At 36.6% G+C, this 8,591-nt stretch overlaps 1 long non-coding RNA gene across 1 annotated transcript in view; it reads right to left on the bottom strand.

The window, feature by feature from the left end:
- Positions 1 to 773: 773 nt before the first annotated feature.
- The window catches only part of LOC131762894 (uncharacterized), an 82,891-nt gene continuing 75,073 nt past the window's right edge, over positions 774 to 8,591 (bottom strand). The window contains exon 3 of the long non-coding RNA XR_009337446.2: positions 774 to 842. This is a non-coding gene — a long non-coding RNA (uncharacterized lncRNA). The remainder of the gene's footprint in view (positions 843 to 8,591) is intronic.

The following is an 8,591-nucleotide window of genomic DNA, read 5'->3' as shown; positions in this document are numbered from 1 at the left end:
CACGCACGCACACACTCACACACACACTCTCAGAGCCGTGTCTGTTGTAAAGAAGCTTCTGGCCTGTCTGCTGCAATAGTGTCTTTCAGATACTCACCGAGAGAACTGGGCTTGCTGGGCACTTTTTTCCATAACTGTGGTAAAATTGCCTAAGACCTTGGTAAATAACAAAATCTACTCAAATACAAAGGGATTTAACTTACTCTAAAGGTTATTATGTTTTGTCTGCTGGATTAAAATTGCTTCCAAAGTTATTAGAGAAACTTAACATTAGCACTTACTTTTCTATAAAGAAACAAACCACACACAAACAAAGGTGCAGCATTATACAGCAATTATCCAAAATGCTACCGCTTGGAATAATAAGGATACTGTGTGTTTACATAGCATCTTTCTTTTCCAAAGAATTCAAATAGCTACACCACTCATATCCCATTATTCCTATCAACAGTCTTCTATGAGCTATGCGGGTGGCAAGGATAATTATCTACATTAGATAGAAGGAATAACTGAGGGACAGAGAAACATTCAGGATCACACAGTAAGGAAACAGCAATTGTGGATTTACTATATAAAACATTTTACCTGTCTAGAGTTTTGCTGTTTAAGTAAAATATATATTTCTCTTTTCCATCTTGATTCTCTAAAGACAATTTGCAGCATCTTTCCTTTTTGGGGACTCATCTCTGACCCCTTCTTTATGTGCAATCTCTACCTTAGCACTTACCAGAATTGTAATACTTCATTTATTTGCCTACCTCTTTCCTGATATTATATTCTTCTTGAGGTCCAGCACTTGCTCATCTCCAATGCTTGAAAAATAGCTGATGCTTCTTAAATGTCTGTTAGTTGAATGAATGAAAGAAAAAACAATGAATGAATTAATGGACAATCTTCTAAGAAGAATTTCTGACAAGGTAACAATAAATGCAAATTTGGGCTTAAACTAAATATGTCTCATCTGATTTTACCTTTGCTGTGACAAATATGTCCACCTCACGTGTCTTTTAAAAATCCAGTGAATACATTTAGAGCTGATTCCTTCCCTGCCTGGGCTGTTGAATTTACTGTTTGGAACAATAAACTGAGATTTGCGAATATAGTAGGGCTCCAGATGGTCTATTGTAATTATTTTCCCCATAGCCCTCTTTTTTTTTGATATCTAAGAGAAAGCATTTAGATATGGAGGTTTTGAGGAGTGTTAATATATAGTTATTATGCTGTCCCCAAAACCCTTTCCTCTGTGTATTGAATCTTAAAGCCAGATTGTTACTTGGGGGAGGGGGTATAACCCCCAAAATAACAATAGGAACAATAATTGCTCTTCAAGGAGACTACAAATTTAACTCTCTTTTATACATTTTTCAATGATCAATACAAAAAAGGCAAGGTAATATATGTTCATCTTTACCAAATGTACTTTATGTATCCCCTTACGTTGGAAGCCTAGCAGGAGTAGAATGTCACAACAGACATTTACTGAAATGCCTGGGGAAATGTAACAAAAAGTGTTAGAGGAAAATGGTCTTTCAGCTAAATTACCTAATATATTTGCTAATGGTATCTGATTTAAAAGCCATAAAAATACCAAGTTAAAAGCACATTAGAAGATGTGTTATATTTATAAGTGTTTGTCACCTTGGCAACAAAAGCTATATTCCAAATCTAACACTAGCTATGATGGGCCAAGACCTTTTAAAATTGGTAAATACTCTTTATGGCAATGATCTGCTTTCAGCTACTGAATGTTAGAACTAGAAAAGGCAAGTTTTTCATTGCATAGCAAGTTTTTTTTTCTTGTTTGTTTGTTTGCTTTGCTAGTTTTCTACTATGGGTAAGCTTTTTCTTTCTATTAGTAACTATGGTTTATCATTAACAAGAAAAACATTGCATTTTCAAATAAAGCATCAGTCTTAATTTTTCCCTTCTTGTACTCAGAAATGCAAATATAATAACTTGAAGGTTCCTAAAGATAGAGTTTATCTATCAACTTTACACTTCAGTTTATCAACCACATCACGGACCTTGGTCCATGGATGAAATACCACAGGTGTATACTATAAAATCGACCTTATGCTACAAAAATCATCCTCCTAAACAGCTGGGTGGAATACGTTTAGCTTAATAGGGGATCTTACACATGTAAGTTTTCATACACCTTTACCTTCCTAGTGAGATGCCTCAGGACTGAAACATTACCTTTCACTGTGTCTCACTAAAATTCTGCTTCCTACCTAAAACTAGTAAAAATGGATGATTTGGTAATGGAAACCCATGTTTTAAAAGGTGGATTTCAGATGGACCTGAAGGAGGTTTAGATATGGGACTCTTACCATTCTTTGCTCATTTCCTAAGCTCCAATCTGACTTCCAAATCCTATTTTTAAATGTTTGGGCTATGTGCCAGTCAAAGATGATAATTCCAAGAGTCTAACTAGATTCCCATGTGGTTCAACCAATTTTCAGAAGTAAACCATGGAGAAGGTCTGGGTAAACACATATTCTCTGTGGGCTGTGGATATTCACTGAGAGCCTAGACAAGTTGTCTCTGCAGCCAGCTTGGGAAAACCCAAGCCCAACTCGTGATTTGTAATCATGCTCAGCAGGTTCTCAAATAGACGGGCACCTCAAAGGGCTGAAGACTATCCCGCCTAAGTAACCTTCTCTAACACAAGGAGAACATGTCCTTCTGCCCAGAAGAATCAGTAAAAATGCCCTACCATAAAAGCAGAGGCTAAATAGTGCCAGGAAGTATATAATTGCTTTCTTTTTATTTTCTAAAGAATAAGGTCTTCTCAGTGAACATAGAAAATAAGGTTTAGTTTATGAGACAGGGACATTAATAGTGCAGAAAGAGAATGTTCTAAAGGAGAACATAAGCCTCCAGCTTGGAACTAATAAACTAAGGTTGCAACTTTGAGTTCATATATAAACCTATAAACCATGTGAACAAAGCTGACAAAATATACTCAAACATAGTTAACCAGATTTACCTTCCATTGACTGAAGCCGAGGAATCACATGGATTGACATGTATTCTAGCAGTTAAACACATTTTTCATTTGATTGATAAATGTAACTCACCTCTGGAGAATGTGTTCTGGTTATATCACATTACCACTAAGCCCTTTGTTTAACTCCTAACAAATCATTTACCAAGTCATAATCTGTTGGCAAAAAAATTTGTCCATTTTTGCCTCAATATGATTTTTAAATAGCTTTGATGGAAAATTACAGCACCTTGTTTTAAAATCATCATATATCATATTAAAGTGCTGACTACATAATCTCATTTTACACTCCAGAAAATATAAGCAAAAGGCTACTGATGGCCTGAATTTCACCAAATGTAAAGACACAAGATACTTCAAAATAACTGCCTTAGCTGAGAGAAAAATACAACATGTAGCATCATTCTAATTTCTTCCTAAGGGGATAATGAGCCCACGAGGGAATAGACTGATTTTTTTTTTTTTGCTCAAATGTATACCCTCTACATAGTAGGCAAGCAATAAATATTTGTAGAATTGAAAATGAATATTAACAAAGATGAACTTCAGTAAGTCTATCTTATGCATTCCACACGCTATCCACAAATTAAGGAATGGTTGTCTACACAAATATGTAGCCAAGAAAAGATGTCAGAAGTAGGAGTAAAATAAAATAACATGATCCTTTTCCATTTTGTTGATGTTTTTGTGTGGACACGTTTGCCTTTTAGACCTGAAAGATGAGTAAAAATTAGGTAAAGAGGATGGGGCCATAGTAGTGTAACCCAAGGTGGAAAGTGAGAATTAGAATGGCAGGAATATTAAGGAAACTTGCCTTTCTAGAGTGAAAGTTGTAGGTTTAAGTGAGGAGGAAATGTATTTAAGTAGGTAGGGTGGGGCCAGTTGTAGGCCAAGAACGGAAACTATTTGTGAAGAGCCAGGCCTTGCACAGTTTCCCTCAGGTGATTCCTCATGACACAACTTTGCAGTGGGTATGATTTTCCTTCCTTCAGATTGGAGAGAGTCTCAGAAAGTTTAAATGCCTAACCTGGTGGTTCTCTGCAAGTAAAGATGAGACATAATCCAACATTCTTTTCACTACACTATATTGTATTGAAAACCTGGCAGACAGACATAGACATTAACATGCATAGAAAGCGAAAGCATTTAAACCAAGTCCAGAAAAATCAAATCTAAATAAACAATTAAAAAAATACAAATGGCTCAAGAGGGCCCCTAACTGCCCTGGGATTTTTCCATGTGTGAAATGAGCAACATCAGCACATAATCATGTTCTTAGCCTCAACAGGGTGACCTGATTAACTTTCAGCTATACATTTCAAAGTAGTACTGATTAAGACTTTGCTGCTTAGAGTGTTACTGTTCATCATGCCAGAAAACCTCAGGTATGATTTGGAAAACATAAAATATTCTAAAGGCGGATCTGGTTACAGAAATGTAGACATTGTCTTTTACTGGCAACCTGGCAAATCTGCTGCCTACTCTCCTCCCTTTGTGGTTTGCATGCTGCTTCCATACATGACACTGGCATCCCATTCGGAAGTTGTTTGTTGTGCTTTGGTTTATGTTTCATACAACTTCCCTGAGCCACTTCTAAGAGAGGATAATAATGACAAATTTGAAATTTTCTCCCCAGAAAAGGAGGCTGTGGTGAAAATGCTAGACAACATTTAAGCAACTACCATTAAAGGCATTTTAATTTTCTGTTGACAAACATGGTTTTCCAAATGATTTACAGTGAAGTTTCTGGGCTAACAGCCATACAGCCTGTCTAGGACTATGTTTTCTGGTTCTACCAAAGTGCTAATGAAATTTTCATTCTTCTGCTGGTTACTTTCAGTGGGGGACCTAATAATGTCTTGAAAATCACAGTGCTACTTGGGTTCCTGGTTCCACAGCTTGTGTTCTCACCTTCCTGGAGTGCCTCGCCCCCATCTCTTAGACCAGGCTCTCCTAATCCCAAACACTAATAATGTCAGACCTGAGACAGGACTGCTTTAAGGTGCACTGGTCCCACGCTCAGCAGCACGCATATCCTCTCAGCAAAAGCGGCCTAGTTCTCAGGCCCCAGTTCTGCAACCTGGAGTTTTATCTTGTTTCAGATTCAGTCTCCACTAACTTTAATGTTTTCCTATGTTGGGGCAGGACAGGAATAAAGACGCAGACGTAGAGAATGGACTTGAGGACACAGGGAGGGGGAAGGGTAAACTGGGACGAAGTGAGAGAGTGGCATGGACATATATACACTACCAAATGTAAAATAGTTAGCTAGTGGGAAGCAGCTGCATAGCTCAGGGAGATAAGCTCAGTGCTTTGTGACCACCTAGAGGGGTGGGATAGGGAGGGTGGGAGGGAGATGCAGGAGGGAGGAGATATGGGGATATATGTATATGTATAGCTGATTCACTTTGGTATAAAGCAGAAACTAACACACCACTGTAAAGCAATTATACTCTAATAAAGGTGTTAAAAAAATGTTTTCCTCTGTTGAATGCCATCTGTCTTTTTAGCTGGATAGATACCCAGTCTCTCTTGAAGAGTGAAGCTCTGTCGCGCTCTTGTTACTGTTTCCTCTCTGGCCTCCTGTTTTACACAGGTTCTGCAACTTCCCTGGTGCTTAATGACTGCCCTTCTACTTGTCTAGATTTTTAGTTTTGTTTTCAGTATTATTTTGTACGATACCCTCATTTTACAGACAAGAAAATCGAAACATAAGAAAGTTGGAAGGTTTGCCTAAGGTCTCAACACTGATGACTGGAACTTAGGTCTATGAATTTTGAGACATACATGCTTTTATATATTGTTGGGTTAAGCCTATTAGATGTTTCCTTTTAAGATATTATTCACTTTTACTTGCATTGTATCTAATATGTCAAGAAACCTTTGGGAAAGTAAGTTGTCCCCAAACTTAAAAAAATGTTAAAAATAAAAAGCAAAATACCTACCCTTGTTCAAGGATATTAGTCCATAGGAGGTTTAGTTTATATAGTTTTAAGAAGCACATTTTTTAAAAAAGCATGAACTTGTTGTATCAGTCATCCTGTTTCTAAACTGTTATTATGATAGACCTCCATTTTATTAAAATGTTCTCTTTCCCTTTAGAAGAATTTTTGCTATAATATAAAAAGTAAAGAATTGTTTTCCATTTCAAAAGTTGGTTTTTACTATTCTGGTGTGTGAATTCTAGCTGAGAGCATGCTCATTTTTATTTCTCCACATCTGTGTCTCACCCTATTATTTCCCTCTTTATCCCACCTACAACAGTACTATCACTCCAATGGAAGGATTTTTTTCACCAGTTTCCTCCCTAGGCCATTAATATGTCAACAGACCTCTGCTAAGTCTATTACAGTTTAAGACACCATACTTGATATTAAAATACAATTAGATACCCAGTTATTTAAAAAAAATCAATAACTATGTTAACGTTTTAAATGCTTCACATTTATGGGAACTAGAGATGCCATATGTTCTTCAAGGGTTTTCATTGAACAGAATTTATAATAAATAAAGCCATAAAACCTTATCACTATGGATCATTTAATAGGAAATGAAAATAATAAGACATTACAACGAGACCTGAGATGATGAGAATCTTTGTTGAATTTTATCCCTCCCACATGTCCTGCCTTTTTCTGGAATGGTAGCAGGTGACACACAACTGGCTGCTCACATTTACAAACTGGGTCTACACAAAACCTTTTCTTAGTCCTTAACTCTGTGTTCTTGTTATGTCCCAGTCATTTGGATGTGACCTGCTGCCACTTATGGAGAAACAATCTCTGAGGTATCTGACTTTTATCTGACTACACATCTACGTTTTTCAGAAAATAACTGCAGTCAAAGACAAAGCCAGTCTTTTTTTTTTATGGTTTTTGATTTTTGTATCTTGTTTAAGAATGTCTTCCCTACTCAACCCTGCTCAGAAGTCTTAAAGCTATTCTACTGTACTTTCTTCTCAAAGTTTTGAAGTTTTGCCATTCATGGATAAATCACCAAACCATTCTGAAGTGTGTGTGTGTGTGAATAGAGTGAAGTAGGGCTTTTAAAAAATTCCTGTAACTAGTTTTCTCAACATATTGGAGTGACTAGTTCATCCTTTCCCAATTGAGCCTCATTGCCAGCCCTGTCATATATGAAGTTTCCATACTGCGTCTCTTCCTAGCCATTCCATTCTGTTCTGTCAGTTTCCCCAAAGTAATAATATCACTTTACCTTATTTGTGATTGCTTTCAAATACATGTATATCTGGTAAGGCAAGTCCCCTCACCTTGTTCTTCTACTTCTTCAGGAGTATCTTGGCTATTCTTAGCTCTTTGTTCTTCCAAATGAATTTTAAAATCAAGTTTTCAATTAAAAAACTATCTGCTGTAACCATATTAATATCAGACAAAAATTATCATGAGGAAGTCTCCTTACTTTGTAAAATTTGAATTCTTATAATGCAGCACTTATCTCATCTACAAAATTTTATAGCTCCTGTATTCTTGATGACACAAGTACATATTTGTTGATGAGTATATAGAGGAAATACAAGTACAAAATTAATTTGATCATCCTTTTTCTATATTAGATTTGCATATTCCTACTAATTGGCTCATGTGATCCTCTTCTAGATCATTTATATATTTGTATAAGTTAGGGTTCTATGTTAGTCAAGGTTCAATGCAGGAAAGAGAGACCACTTTAGGTATTTATAAGCAGGAAGAATTCATATAGAAAATGAGTTCTTATGAAATCATCACAAGTGTGGAAGGATCAGGCAGTGCTCTGGGTCTTTAGAAGGGATTACAGAATAATACAAAACTGATTCACAAGCTACTACCACTGAGGCACTATTGGAGCCAAGCCTGAGTCAAGAACCTGCTACCACTCTGCTGCCACTGCTGCTCTGGCTTCTGGATACCCAAGAAGCTACAATGCAGGGATTAGATCAGAGCAAGCAGCCACTGCTGCTGTTGCTGCCATCACCACCATTTCTTCTCACCAAGGAAGACTGCAGATGGACAGCAGGACATTGTTGCAGAGAAATCTGATTTTCACAACCATGTTTATCAGGAGAGAGTAAAAAAGGGACAGAAAAATGGCCTCTGCCTCACTTCAGTCTAAATCCTATACTGAGGTCTCAAAGTTTTTGTAAAACCTTGAAAATGGAACAGATTTAGTTTGTCAGAATGATAGATGTGAATATTTTAGTATAGATCTTTTGGTTATATAGGTAAGTTTTGCTTCATGTTTTAAATATCTCATTTTACAGGTATAGAAAATAAGGTACTTCAAGGAATATAAAGGGTTTCCTTTGCATAATGTCACATAAATGGATATAGAACCAGTTATGGAAGTCAGTCTTTTGTCAGTGTTCCTATACATGCCTTAATAATTAAAGAGCTCTGTCTTTAACTGGCTTTCTCACATAGGAAGTATATTTTGGATCCTCATCCATACATAGCACTTATGCACAGTACATTTCAGAGAGCAACCTAACTTATACCTACCTGACTTATCTGATGTTTGCATCCGTAAGGCCCCTAAGCTGTCATGATGACAGCATGATTCAAAATTAATGACAAATGGAAATTCA

The sequence above is a fragment of the Kogia breviceps genome, chromosome 9, assembly GCF_026419965.1.
Source record: "Kogia breviceps isolate mKogBre1 chromosome 9, mKogBre1 haplotype 1, whole genome shotgun sequence".
In the NCBI taxonomy this organism is placed as follows: Eukaryota; Metazoa; Chordata; class Mammalia; order Artiodactyla; family Physeteridae; genus Kogia; species Kogia breviceps.
The sequence above is the reverse complement of the archived record's forward strand: the minus strand, read 5'-3'. Positions and strand labels throughout refer to the sequence as shown.